Raw genomic sequence first — 15,983 nt, 5'->3', positions numbered from 1 at the left:
TTAGATGCTCTGGTGGGTCATAGATTGGAGTTTCTGTCCAGGGTACCCAGTGGGGACTTTCTATAAAGGGACTGCCACACGAGTGTTAAGAAGCCAGTTACATCAGTGCCAAGGGGAGGTGGCATGGGAAGCATTTTTGTTATGGACAGTGAGATTTTGTGAAGGAAATGTAGCGGTGTTCAGATGGAAAGAGCAAACTGTGAAGAAAAGCTGATGGATGTCTCCTTTGGCTTGACTGTCTAAGGCCATTGCTTTCCACAATCTGGTGAGGCATGGACTGGACTTTCTGTCCAGGTTACCCAGTTTGGACTATCTATAAAGGGACTGCCACATGAGTGATAAGAACCTAGTTACACTGATGCCAAGGGGAGATGCCGTGAGAAATGCCTTGCTTTGGAGGGTGAGATGTTTGTGAGGAAGTAGAGCAGGGCTACAATGGAATGAGCCCACTGTGATGAAGAGCCGATGGACATCTCCTTTGGTTGGACTTTCTAAGGCCATTGCTTTAGATACTCTGATGGGTTATAGATTTGAGTTTCTGTCCACGGTACCCAGTGGGGACTTTCTATAAAGGGACTGCCACCCGAGTGTTAAGAACCCAGTTACATTGTTGCCAAGGAGACATGGGATGAGAAACGTCATTGCTATGGATGGTGAGATTTTGTGAAGGACATCTCTTTTGGGTTGACTGTCTAAGGCCATTGCTTTTCACACTCTGGGTATCCAGTGGAGACTGTCTATGCTGTAAAGGGACTGCCGCACAAGTGATAAGAACCCAGTTACATTGATGCCAAAGGGAGATTGTGTGAGAAACACCTTGCTTTGGAGAGTGAGATTTTTATGAGGAAGTATACCAGGACTCCAATGGAATAAGCCCACTGTGAAGAACGTCTCCTTTGGCTTGATTGTCTCAGTCCATTGCTTTAGATGCTCTGGTGGGGCATAGATTGGAGTTTCTGTCCAGGGTACCCAGTGGGGACTTTCTATAAAGGGACTGCCACACGAGTGTTATGAACCCAGTTACGTCAGTGCCAAAGGGAGGTGGTATGAGAAACATTTTTGCTATGGATGGTGAAATTTTGTGAAGGAAGCATAGCAGTGTTCAGATGGAATGAGCCCACAGTGAAGAAGTGACCCCCTCACCATCAGAAGCCCAATTAGTCTCCTGAGCAGACGAATGTCTCCTTTGGTTCATCTGACTAAGACCCTTACTTTCCACACTCTGGTGTGGCACATATTGAAGTTTTGTCTGGGGTATTAAGTGGGGGTGGTCTGTAAAGGGACTGCCACCTGAGTGACAACAACCCAGTTGCCTTTACATGTATTTGTTTAGCAGATGATTTTATCCAAAGTAACTTACAAAAGAGGTGACCATAATCCAGTAAACATCAGTCTTGGGGACTGTTGGGAACAAGCATGACAGGACAAGGGTATAAAATTGATTGTTACAAGTGAAGAGCGCATAACAAAAAACAAGCGAATTACACTTTCTGTGTAACAAAAACTAGTAGCTAATATCAGCCAAAAATTCACCAAAGAGAGGGTCTTCCCTTTGGTGCCAAGGGGATGTGGCATAGATGGCATTTTTTATGGAGGATGAGATTATCCAAGGGAAGTGTAACAGTGCTCAAATGAAATAGGCCCACTTTGATGAGACCACCACAGTCCCTGAGATGATGAGAGGTCTCCTTTCTAAGACAGTAGCAGTCCACACAGGTTGTGGACCCGAGTTCACGTCCCAGGAGCCTAGTGGGCACGTGGGTGAAGAGAATCATCTTGTATTGATAGCAAGCAGAGGCGGCATGCTACAGAGGGTAAACTTGGAATAAGTCCGTTGTGACAAAGGGGTCACCTCACTGTCGAAAGCTCATTTTGATGACCTGGTTTTGCCAAGAAGAGGTGGTGTGAGGCACATTTTAGCTGTGGACGGTGCGATTACAAAAGAGGTAGGTATGGCACGCTTGAATGGGTTCTGTGGTGGATTGGCTGAAAATCCAAACAAGTTCTCATTGAAGAATTGGCCCCCGCTTACAGTTACAAGCCATTGAGCCAATGGAAGTCTGCTAAGAAGTTGGTTCTCTGAATGCAGAGCTGCGTTTGTGTCCAGGGAGTGGGGATGACCTCTTCAGGGACCACCGTCTCGAGCTGAGTTAACCCGGCTACAACAATTTATAGAAGCAAAAGTCAGTCATCTCCTCACTTGCTGAGTACCTGTAATGTAATGAGGAGCCCCACGAGTGGCTGACAAGTCCTTCCTTTTCTCTTGTAGCCCCTCAGTGGGGCAGCTGCTGCCAAAGGCTGTCTGCATTGTTCACATTTAGCGCAGCTCTCCCAGCAGAAGGGCTTCTAAGTTAATACACTCAGGAAACGTCTGACCTTTAAAATCTGTCCTCTCCTGTCTGGTGATGAGCGCAAGGAAGCGCTGAGCGAATGCGGGACCCCTGTGGGACCTGTCAGATGCTAATAGAGGGGGAACGTCATCTTTAAACGGCAGAGAAGGTGAAATGTGAACGCTGAACAGCAGATGGAAATTTCAGGTGATTAGCCCTGACCTGAAAGAATGTCACTGGTTTCCTCAGGTGGGGGAAGTTGGGGGAGGATCGGGGGCTTAGTGTGGGGGGTTGTCGATGGAGTTTTGTGTTCTGCAAATCCCACCAGTGCTCAGAATCAAAAGGCTGACATCTGTAGGCACTAGACAAGTGTCGCTGCAGGTAAAAACAAGAGTCAAGGATGTCGGCATGCTGTCCCCCAAGACACAGCGGAGTCAGAAATAAGGACCAACATGTTTTTGAGCCAAGCAGTAAGAAAGCGAGTTAGAGAAAGAAATTCTGGAACTCATGGGGGATTTCACAGGTGTCCTGGCCTTCAAAGTGGATTATCAGTTATGTAGAGGAACTGTAACTGTGACAGAAATGGTGTGGATATCCTGGGGATGGGATTAGCCTACATCAGCTAAGTCTACTTGAGGTTTCTTAACCTGAAAATGGAGGGCATCATGGAGTTTGAGAAGGATCCTGGGCTGGCTGGTATTACTGAACCTTCATTTAACCTTCAAGATCCCTAGAGGTTTTGCTCCACTAGACATCATTAAGCTACTCAGAAAAGCTTCTCCACCTCTTGGTAGGCTAGATAGATGATCATCTGAGATCCAGATGATCCCTTCCAAATGTTCCAACTGGTTGCTTTCAGGGTTCATCTTGTTCAAGTTATGAAATAACGATCCCAATACAGTCCCCCAGAATGGCAAGTCATCCAATGTGGATGGTCCAACATGTTGCAATGTTGGCAGCAGGGTGTGCGTGTGTGTCTGTGTGTACGTTTGGGTATGTTGGCCAATCCCAGAAGTGGTTTGAGGCCTCCCTGAGAGTACCAGCATGCCACACAGTCTCAATGTTGTGGAGCAGCTATCTCAAGGGTTCTACTGTTGTCAGTTGCAATGCATGGCTTATCCATTGGTGCTTGGAATTCTTTGCACAGACAATAGGATCTGCCCACAAAGACGTCTTCCTGAGGTCATCACTGCTCAGGTCTTTTGTGCACTGCCTTCTGATGGTGGTCCTAGTTCACAGTGGATAGCGCAGAGCCTCTCATAGTGCACCTTAGTCCCTGCCCAGGTCTCATTCATGTAACAGAGTGTGGGGAGTATGGTGTTGAAGATGTTCAACCCTTAGTGTTAGGTTCTTCATCTTTTTCAAGATGTCCCCGATATTGATAAAGTATTCCCATGTCCATCAAGATGGTTGATTGTAGAAATCGTTTAGTCCACTGTGTATGCAATACTGTTGTTGTTCGGTGTCACTGGATTGGTATTGGTGAAGCTGTTCTTCATTGTTCATCTCTGGGAGCAGATGATGCACAGTCTTTGTAGGAATATTGCCTGGCTGATCTGGAAGAGTATTGTTGAGGCTTCTTTAGATGTTCTGATGTCATTTGTGAAGCATAAATGTGTCAGCCTCCAGCCATCAATGCAAACTCCAAAGTCATCCTGGTTGAGCTCCCAGATGATGTCTACCAGGCATGCCAAGCAGAGTTGGGGGTTGATGGTATCACCGACTGGTATACTCCCTTCTTGATGGGAATTTTGATAGGTCGATTGAACAGCTGGATGGTGGTGCAGGTGTTATAGTAGCACTCCACTAGGACATGGATGTAGGCAGCTTCAACTCCTTGCCTTTCTAGTACCTGAATTATTGCTCCATGCTCAACTGCTGATAAATGTCATTATCGGTGAATCACATCTAATATCTTTGCTGCAGTTTTACTAGACTAAAGCATAAATGATTTCCCCTTTGTCTGATGCAGGGGTAAAAATATACATCCACAGAAACAGTCAAAATCCGACAGGGTGCTGGAAGGTGGACATTTTTCGTAATGTCTCTGAAACCAAGGAAGATAAAGTAGAAATCCATGACTCCTTCTGGGGACTTTTTGAAGTCTGATGACCATGTGGACTTTAGCCCGATACTCTGATGGCCCTGAAGACCTTGACCTCAAACCCAGAGTGTGACGTGTAGGGGTGACCATTTTAAACACCAAGATCACACAGTGCCTGGTGAGGCTGACATCGTCTTACCAGGGTTCTGCCATGGTCCACTCTGAATTCACTCCTTCCAATTCAGCCTCATTTAGACGGTTGTCCTACTTAAGAATCCAGCTCTGTTTGCATGCCTGCTGAGTTAATCGATTGTGATTGGATCATCTCGGCTTGTGGGTGGGGCATTTGATAAGAAGATGGGAAATGAGAGAGTAGAGAAGAGGAGAGGTCTTGTGTTCAGCAGTGGAAGGTATGGAGGGTTTGTCTGAGGTGCTCCTGTGCTCCTGTTCTTTTTAAGCCACTCACCCACATTGTGTCTGCCTGGAATACTTTTAGAAATCCAACTGTTATTTAAGTCATTAGAATAAAGATGATGGCCTAATTTGTATGTGTTTAACTAGTGTGGAACATGACCCGGACACAGACAGGCGGACACGTTCAACTCACCCAACACATGTTTATTATTGCAGTGCATATTTACAGTTGTGCCAAACAAACCCCTAAAGTCCCCAAAAGTCCAGGCCCTTCGGCAATGCCTCTTCTTCCTTCTGGCTGCGTCCTTGCCTCCTCTAAGACTTCATCCTTCCTTCTCTCCCGACTCCAGCCAACAAACGAAGGGAGGAGGCCCTTTTATAATCACCCCGATGTGCTTCAGGTACTTCCCAGCAATCTTCCACCGGCACTCCCCAGTGTGGTGGAAGTGCTGGCTGCACACCCGGAAGCACTCCGGGTGTACCCGCTTCTCTTCCCCCCCAGCACTTCTGTCCAGGGTTCCAAAGGCATTGGGGCACCCCCTGGCGGTGAGCATGGTCCCCTACAGGGTTGAGCTTCAAAGCTCTGTACCAGTGGTCCCCATAGGTACCAGGGTGGTTGCCCCCACGTGGTCTGGGGAAGGCGCAAGCCCTCTTCCGGTCCTCCGGGGCATCCTGGCTGGGTCGCCCCCCCCAGCCACCTGCAACACTAGATAGTTTAGTTAGTGTTCTCCTCCCATCGTGTTCTTTTCCTAATTACTTCCATTTTATCGTAGATATTTGATTAGATAAAATGGAGTTTGACCTTCTAATATGGTTTTGTGTGAGTATTTGTGGTAGTCTCTCTCTGTCTCTCATATCTAGAATACAAGGAGGACATCACAATCCACTAACCTAACAGGACTTTAGGTCCTGTACTTTCTGTGAAATGAAAAGCAGCACATTCCCTCCACCTTCATGCTTACTAAACTCCCCTCACTGGAGCACAGCCTCCCAAAGATCTTTTGGCTTTGAATAAAAGAAGGGATTATTTTCCTGCAGTTCATCTAATATGGTCTACCTCATTCTCTGTATGAAATGTCCTGAAATTGCAATCTATGTGGGAGAAACTGGACAAACACTCCACCAAACAATGAACTTACAAAGGTTCCACATTAATCATGGCAACAGAGATGTTCCTGTAGCAGCTCGCTTCAACAGCCATGGACACTGTGAGAGGGACTTTAAAGTCCCAGTGCTTATGGGCAACTTCAGAACGCAGCAAGAGAGAAAAGAATAATGGGAAGTTAAACTCATGGTAAAAATTAACACATTACAATATGGTTTAAATAGAGACAAGAGTTTTATGGCCAGATATGTGGATTGTTTGCATCTCTTGGACTGACCAAGACAACCTGACTCTAGATCCACATTGTATTGAAAAACTCATCAGAAACGTCAAAAGACTTGACTGGACAGTTATCTTATCAAAAGATTTTGACGAGTAATTGTTCTCCTCTCTTGCTTAATGAATCTTAGCCTGAAGAGGTCTATTAATTTTTTACATTTAAGATGTCTCACTTAAAGGTTTTCCGATGCTGTATTTGTCCTGGTGTCTATATAAATGCAAGGAATTCCAGTCTCTGTATTACATCTTGCCTGAAGAAGGGGCCTGAGTTGCCTCGAAAGCTTGCATATTGTAATTTTTTTTAGTTAGCCAATAAATGAGGTAATTTTACTTGACTTGTCAATAAAACTTTAAAAGGGAAGAGGGGAACAGTTAAACCCCTGGCACAAATAATAAAATAGCACTCCTTTATAGTATAGGATACAGTTACTACATACTGTATATATAGTACCAACAGAACAAAAAATGTCAATTTAAAAGTGTTGGGGTCTTCTCTGAGCACCCCATTTAATAGCAACAACACCATTCATTATCCAACCTGCTATATCCTAACACAGGGGTCTGCTGGAGCCAGTCCCCTCCATTTTTTCCAAGCAATCTTCAGTCTTGTTTTGGACTCCATCAAGGACACATCTGTCTTTATTTTCAAAGCCATTGCAGCCAGGGAAATTATACGGGTGGCTGCCCCAAACCTTTTTAAGTGTGTTGAGTCTGATGATTTCACAAGTGCAAAGAATTAGAGAGATCCAGGCAGCAGCTCTGTGCTAAAGTTTCCAATATTGGTTCCTGCAGGGTAATGCAAGCCCGAAAATGAACATTGACTTCCAGCCGATCTGACATTTTATACTCTCAAACCCTGAAGAGAGAGACGTCCCCAACATGGTGGGAGGTACATATTGTTGGTTGATAAGTGGATTTACCCGGGATGTATCAGCCTTCATGTGTCAACTGAGTCGAACGCTTTAACAAAATCAACAAAAGCTGCATAGAAACTCTGCCGATATTCATGTTTGCACTCCATGAGCTTCCAGGATGGTAGACTTCTCGGGCATAAAACCAGACTGCTCCGGTCACTGGTAGGTGAGACAGTAATCACAGATCCTATTGAGGATGACCCTAGCGAGGATGCTACCCGGCACCGAGAGCGGTGTTATCCCCCTCTACTTGCCACAATCCAGGCAATCACCCTTCCCTTTCCAGACAGATGGAGACCATTTCACGGTGACGTGTTACTTTTCACAAAACACGCAGTTTTTTTTTTCTTTCACGTTCCATATTCGTTTCAGCTGTATGTTTTTATTGTGAAATGTTAATATTTCTATCACACAGATTATGAATATGCAAATGCCTGAATTTTGCTTGCCAGCGAGCTGATGGAAACTGAAGAGACACTTGCAGTAAAAGTCAAAGACACCCTGGCTGGTAATGTGCGGCTCCTCCTGGCCACTTCTAATGGTGTTCACAGTGTCTGCCTTGAGAGCCGTGACCTTTAGCAGGATTATAAAAACGCAAAGAATTGATAGCAACAACTTGAGAGCAATTGTTACAGGATGTGCCTCCATCCTGTGACTCATGGCCGCTGATTATGTACTGCACAGAAAGGCAGAACCTGATATTCGTAAGGCTGTCCTTACCTTCATGACCACTGGTGCAGCCCTCACCTCATTTTGAGAGTGCCGTACACACCCTCTGCCTTCAGCTCTCAATGTGCTTAATGGATTCCTCCCATTTTAGACTCGATGTCTCCCAGTGCATCAAAGTTAAGCTCCTGACACTCAAGGGGCTTCTCATACACCACTCACCTCAAGCCGATATGATTCTCAGACACAAACCATTTTCTCTTTTAAATTGGACCTCTGGCTGCTGTTGTGACTATGACCCACCTCCACTTGGATGCTGGGAACCGGGGTAGGAAATGGGATTAGAGTCGGTGAGAGACTGGGTAGAGATTCTAGGACATGACATCTGAGTCGTGAGGACACTACGTTCAGTGTGATCCTCAATCTCCTCACAGGTTAGACATCGGCCTCTAATGGCCCAGTCTCTAATGAATCTAATTACATTTGCTGTGACAACTGCCATCATGCTGCTGGCCCATCTCCCAGTTCAGTCCCTAATGAGCAAGATGGGCCTGTGTCCCATCTTCTACACAGTACTTTGGTCGTCATGCCAGATTAGATGTTTATCTACAGCAGGCTCCTTAACCATCACCAACCTCAGTCCCAGAAGCACAGGGTGCTCCTGAGAATCCTCACAGATGTTCATAGGATCCAAAATGCTCACTGTATTTCATACAATTACCCACTGTGCATCCTGTGACTCAGATATCAACCTTCATATACAGTATATCATGTCACACTTACGCACATAAAGGGCACCCTCAAGGCTCGGAGAAGGTGTGTGTGTGTATATATATATATATATATATATATATATATATATATATATATATATACTGTGTGTATATATATATATATATATATACTATGTGTATATATATATATATGTATATATATATGTATATATATATAAATATATATGTATGGAAGAGAAGGTCTGTGATACGGTTTGCATATTTGCAGTTGGAGATCCACGAAGGGAGAAAAAACGAATCACGTATCATAAAATAGTTTTATTCCTGAGCTTTCAACCCCTATCAGGGGTCTTCATCAGAGGATAATGCTTAGACTTACAAGAATCAAAGGCAATATATAGCAACACATTCAGTGGGGGGGGGGGGGGGTGGGTGGAGGTGACTAAGTCAGTATGATCGGGGGGGGGGGTTGTATAGTTTAATTATTGTGTACATGTCCTTCTTAAATTGGCATATGCTGGATTTATGTCCAAGTGTCTGTTGATGGCGTTTTCTTCTGATAGCCAAGACTCGGCCAACTCTCTGGCACTTTTAGTACTGGCCTTAAATTTTACTTTTACGTTGTCCCAGTTGAATATGTGTCCTGTCGCCAACTTAATATATATATGTATATATATGTATATATATATATAATATATTGTGACGGGCGGCCGAATCCCAGGCCCAGCCGGGACACTCCTTCAACACTGGATCTGGAGAAGCAGCTATGGGATGCACGCTATGTCCCCCGGAACGCATGGTGGCATCCCTCCTGGGTAACATCGGGGCCACAGGTGTGGGACTTCAGAGCTCAGAGCTGTTGGCCTCCGTGGCCACCACCAGGAGGAGCTGCACGGCTTAACAAGCCTCTGTGGGCTGGAATGCAGCCACACCCGGAAGTGCAGCCTAATTAGGCCAATTACCACCTGGAGCACTTCTGGGAGGGCTACAAAAAGAGCCTGCAGCCACTACTTAGGGGCCAGAGTCAGGACGTGGAGGACGAAGCTAGACGGGGAGGAGTGGTGGTGCCAAAGAAGAGAAAAGACGGTGGATTAGTGTGGGTACGAGGAAGGCGTAGCCCACAGACGAAGAAAATAAAAAGTATTTCTTTTATTTTACACGTGCCTCAGTGTGAGTTTGTGTTGGGTCGGGAACTATAAAGCATCCATATCACAATATGTATACAGTATATATATATATATATATATATATATATATATATATATATATATATATATATTGTGACAAATAGGGGGTGCTATTGCTCCCTTGAACCCTCAGATCAGACGCCAGGCACCAGATAAAAGTCCAAATTATTATTTTATTCGGACAAATACAGTGCACAAAGCACCCTCCACTCCACAATACTCATACATCAACACAAATACACAATCAATAATCAATCTTCCACTCCGAGATGCGTTGCCATCCTTCCTCCTGACTCAGCTCGTCCGTCTGGGATTTTCCCAGAGTCCTTTATAGTCCTTGACCCGAAAGTGCTTTTGATCCCTCAGTCCATGTGACTTCCCAGCATTTCTGGGTCAGGTGAAAACTCTTCTTCTTCATCCCAGAAGTACGTCATTCCCTCTGTCGCTGTGACTAAGACGCACTTCCGGGTTATAGGGAACATACAAGTCCTTGAGCCTCCCTGTAGCGTCCTCTGGTGGCCCCCACGGTATCCAGCAGGGTTGTGAATAGAAACTTCATTGTCCAGGATTCCCTGCTGGCCTTTGGGGCACCTCCATGCTACAGGGAGGGCTCCATCTGACGGCCTGGGGGTATTGGCCGGGATGAATGGCCGGCCATATCCCACAATATATACTAGGGCAGCGTTTCTCACCCTTTAAGTATTTGCGACCCAAGTTTTCATAACAGTTTTAATCGCGCCCCCCTAATGATTTTTTTGAAAGGAGCCCCCTAATACCAATTTGTTCTTTTTTAATTAATGATATATCATCTATATATATAAAATCCCTATGTGCGTCCAGGTATCCGTGTGTGGGTGTCTTCTGGTGAAGTGTGCATGCGCGGGGCACGGTGCGATGCGCGATATTACTGTCAGAGAAAGTTAGAGGCGTTTTACGGAAATACAAACCAGTATTACTGCGAGAGGAAATTAAAGGTACACAATACAGTGACGCATATTACAGCCACATACAAGCCAGTATTACTGTCAGAGGAGATTAAAGGCATATTACCGATGCGCACGCCTGTATTACCGCCAGAGAAAATTAAAGGTGTATTATGGACGTACGGACGTATATTACGGACGTATAAGCCAGCGGACGTACAAGACGGTATCCTTCAATAAGGGTGCGCACAAAAAGGCGAGCCTCAAAAGGACGACCTCAATTGGGCGCAGCGAATAAAGGCGCGCATAAATAAAGATCTGCACCTGTTGTTCCTCACATATTCCAGAGCCATTTGAACTAAATTATCTACGCGCCCTTATTGAATAGAGCCGTACAAGACAGTATTACTGTCACAGAAAATTAAAGACACACAATACACGGCGGCAGCCCACGAAGAACGGTCAGCTCAGCAAGTAAACATCAACAAAAGAAAGGCTGAAAGAAAGAAAAATACGACCAACAAAAAGAATGAGGTCAAAGTCCCTTACCATTTAATATAGACTGTTCCTACTAATGTTTATGCACTACTGTTCTAGCGCCCGTTATTGTAACGGGCTAAATGACTAGTAGATGCATATTTTATTATACCTACTTAACTTTAAGTTAATTTATTTTGGTTTCAATCGATGTATTTTTCATATTTTCGATTCTTGTTTTCTTTTTTTCACATCTTCCGCCCCCCTAGGGGGGCCCGCCCCACAGTTTGAGAACCACTGTACTTGGGGGCTATGCTTGCTTCGCTTGCCAAACCATGTGTGGGCACTACGCACTAATCATTTTACGGCTCTGCCATTCGCATATGGGGAAGCGGATGTACAATTTAAACAAATTGTTATTTTCTTGGGAATTGTTACATATGCATAATAGAACTAACTATTTTACATTATAGCGAGTAATTAACCGTAGTAAATTAACCGTGTTGCATTAGAGGTATTCGTTGCGTTATACGATTTTGTTCTGCTTGGCTTTGAAATTAACACACAAATACTTTTTAAACTTACACTTTTACTGTAAAACTTCAGTAAAAACAATATTTGGAATTAACTTATCGTCAATTTTGCTTTGAATTTTGATTCCCTGTTTGGACTTACATTGTGACAATGCAACATATAACTGCCCATGAGTGAATATCGTTTCTTTCACTCTAATAAATAAACTGAAGCTGTTCTAATGGGAAACTGTAAATGTTTTAATACGAACGGCATATCAAGATCTCCTCTGATCTCTAATCTTATCCCCTGAAGATGGACTACATTACCTTTCTTGTCGCCTGTTAAAATTTTACATGTCAGAATTGTTCGACCAATTTTGAATATAGCTAATCTTCTCCCATTGTGTAGCCCATCACTCAGACATAAATTACACAATAACGTTACGACACGTCCTTCTTTCTACAGTAAATCGGTCAGTGGAAGACCAGATGGTGTTAACGCTTGTAGATATTCTTCATGATATCGTAAGTTGATGTTTTAATCTTCCGCACCATCACCACCAACTGTCTCAGCACAGTCTATCAATACACATTTAACTAATCTGCTGTGTAACTGATCGACAATTTTCATGTTAATTCGTTTGACTTCATCGTTTCTCTGTGTTAGGATTGCCCGTGTATTCATTTCTTCTGTTGATAACCCTTTGGGATGAAATTCTTCATTAAGATTTGGACATGATAAGTCTTCCTATATTGGGAACTTAAAGTGAGGAAAATGTAAAAATTTATAAGAGCTGAAAGCACAGGAACTGTCGGTCAAAAGCATTCACACCAATGAGAGGTGAGAGGACAGCGAGCGTGGGCCGTTAACCGGAAATGGTGGAGAGGAGGGCGAGACTTCAAAAAATCTCTTGGCAAAAGTCTTGTCTCGTCTCAAGATTTTCTTTTATAATAGATATGTATATGTATATCACTGCTCTCTTGGACAATGGACATATATACTTTTTGGTTTAAGAGTATCTTTTGTAAGTATTGTATTATCATCACTGATCTGAGGAGACATACACATACAAGTCAAATTTCATTGTGCTGCCCACATGTGCCAATAAATCTGAACTTTTCAGATGAGCTATCATTCCTGAATATGCAATTCTGGTATGCCTCCCATGTTTGTGTGTCTCCAGAGTCTCTTAATATGTCAGACCTCAGCCTCCAGGGTCCTAGAATGTCTTTAGGCCTGGGCTCCTAGTGTGTTTCTGACCCCCCATATGGGTCACCCATCTGCCAGTTTCCTATCAGGTCACCCCTCTGACTCATGGTGCTTCCTGGAATCTCCTCGTAGCTCAGCTCCTGGCTCCCAATGTATTTTCTCCCGGATCATTTTTTCCGGCTTCTTGTCTCCACTCAGCTCTTCTTCTGAGTCCTCTCTGACTCCGTGGCCCTTTCCTGACCCAGGCCACTGGCTGTTGGGACCCCCCAGAGAGTCAATTTCTCACAAGTTACACTTGAACAGACAGCAGGCTCCTTGAGTTGCAGGATGTTGTCACTTTCTAGGGATTTGGGATTTTCTGTTAAATGAACAGTGAAATCTAACCAGCTGTAAATTCCCAAGCCTGCCCTTCTCCAATTCAGAAAACACTTTTCTTGAGAAAATAATGAGTCAAAGTCGGATTTAGTTGGAGAGGACCATTAGAGATACCAACTTGAGCTAAATCAATAAATGACACCTAGAGAGCGAGAGAGCGCATCACTTCCTTACTTGTACCCAGTGGTACTGCTATAGCCCCTCCAAGACCCCCAAAACCATCCACCACCACCACCACCTGAGCCTAAAATTGATGAAGTAGGTTAGCAAGTGTATGGATGTGACCTGCAAAAGCTTTGACACCAGCAGCTTATTTAGTCACACGACCAAAGTGTGCCAATCCAACATGCCGTCACACATCTCTACAGCGAGCTGCATTCAATTAACAAATTAAAAAATGAGGCAACACAGCCGTCCGCATATTCCAAATGTTGGCAGTCTGATGCTGTTTCAGTTAATAATTTATATACCTCTGGTATCTGTAAGCGTAGTGTTTAGATATAAATTAAGAAAACACTTAGCTTGTTAAGAAAATAAAGCATTAATAGCTCCTCATAAAACCTCATTAGAAAACATAAACAGAACAATGAATGTCTTTAACGATCTGAAATATGAATGGGGGTGAAAAGATGGAAGGCTTAAAAGTGTAAACATCTGTAATGTGAGCCTGCGGCAGAGGTCAAATCAAACTGGACATCTTGACCAACAGCAAGATTGGACTGTGTCACACACACACACGCAAGCACATAGGGGGCACTTTCTAGGTTCTCAAATTCTCCTTAATGAAACCCAGAGCAAATTGGTGGCCACTCTTACTAAAACCTTCTTGTATTCCATCCTCAGTTCAGACATTTGAACCAACTTTGATCCTTCCATGAAGTCCCAGCCCATCTGGTTCAGAAATATAAAAACCCCATGACCACCAGAAGTCGACATTCATTGAAGGACCCTCACTAGGGGTGGACAGATTGATGCCTCACCATTATTGTCTTCTCTGTAGCTTTCAGCCAAACAGTTTTGCACCCTTACACCCTGTTTACGAGAGTTGTTTGATAAGTTTGGTAAATTTCTATGAGATGGCACCACAGTTCATTTGGTGACGTCACGGCTAGCAAGTGTCACTCTTCAAACTAAGTCAGGCCAAATTTCAGCCAGAAGCCACTGTGATAATTGCCCGGACACCACCAGTCGGAGACCACATCTTTATCCAAATATCTTTTATTTTCTTCTCCACAACAACACCAGTCGGTCCCGCACAACTCCCACAGTGCTTCTAGCCGCAGTCTCCCTTCTCCTGGGCCTTCTCTCTCCTTGTCCCTGGGCCACCTGCACTCTCTCTCCAGGAGCTTCATCCTGCTCCTGCTCCCGACTCCAGCTCACTGACAGGAGGGAGGCGCCCCCTCTTATCTTCACCCGGATGAGTTCCAGCTGCTCTCCATGACGTCATGTCCTGGTGTGGCGGAAGCGTCAGGAGAACACCCGGAAGCACTCCAGGTGACCCTGAATGGATTGTCCTCCATTTGTGTGGCAGAAGTAAATAAGTCCCGGGCTCCATGAGGCTCGGGGTGCCCCCTGGCGGTGACCAGAGGCCCCAACGGTCTTGAGCCTCCCTGCTCTCCTTCCGTGGGCCTCTTCCACTCCAGGGCGGTTGCCCCCTCGTGGCCCAGAGGACAAATATACTGCCACCTAGTCCTTCCAGGCATCCCGGCCGGGTCTGACCCACAGCCATGTACGACACCACGCATTGTTTACGCTCTACAGACGTTTGAAGCGAGTATTACAGCACGGCCAAAAAAGTGGTCCTTCACCAAGACAACGTGCCAACCTACATATTGACTGTCACAATGGCAAAATTGCTCTCATTCCTCTTCAAATTGATTTGAATTGATTGTGCTCAGGCGAGGCAACTTGTTATCACATCATTGTGCATGCCCTTTATAAATCATAATGATAATGGAAATCATCCAAATGGGCCTGATCAAAAGTTTACATACCCTTGAATGATAAGGCTGACAAGATACACACAAGTTGGCACACACAGGTTCAAATTAAGGGTAATTCAGAGAGAGTGTCCACACCTCTAACCTCTCGGATTGTAAGCGTTGTCTGCGTCCACAGTAAATAGTCCATTTAAATTCATGAGGAGCTGCACTGACTTTGCTGGATACCAAGCCACAGGGAAAGCAAAAGAACAGTCAAAGGACGTGCGAGAAAAGGTTGTCGATTTGTATGAAATCAATAAGAGGTGTCACACACACACACATACACACACACATGATTAGGGGACAACTAAAGGGCTTGAATAAAAGTAATTCCACACCTGACCAGGAGGCGGCGAAGTTCACTGATTCTCTCTCTCAATTCCTTGCAGACCACTCTCAGGAAGTCCCGCCCGGTTCAAGGGCAACCAATGACGTTACTGCCGGTTCTGGCCCTGATGACATCACTTCCTCTACTTGCATTTAAAGGCCGCCATTTTAAGGCAGCGAGTCAGTTCTGTTTTGGACTGAGTCGTGTGAGCATGTGTGTTCTTTTTGATAGATTTTGCAGCTGGGAAATATTATACGGGTGGCTGCCCCAAACCTTTCTAATGTCTCTTTTTCATTCTTGTGACAGAGGATATAAAAAGATATCCAGAGATCTGAAAACGGCTGCCAGTAGTGTTGACACTCTAACAGAAAAAGTGGAAAGTTACTGGTTCTGCTTTTGCCAGGCCACAGTCAGGGAGAGCAGTCGAGATTTCAGCCAGGATCAATTGTTGAAGTACCAAGAAAAACCCACAAGCCACGGAGGCTTTTCGGCAAACAAAT

The sequence above is a fragment of the Erpetoichthys calabaricus genome, chromosome 9 (genome assembly GCF_900747795.2).
Source record: "Erpetoichthys calabaricus chromosome 9, fErpCal1.3, whole genome shotgun sequence".
Taxonomy (NCBI): Eukaryota; Metazoa; Chordata; class Cladistia; order Polypteriformes; family Polypteridae; genus Erpetoichthys; species Erpetoichthys calabaricus.
The sequence above is the reverse complement of the archived record's forward strand: the minus strand, read 5'-3'. Positions refer to the sequence as shown.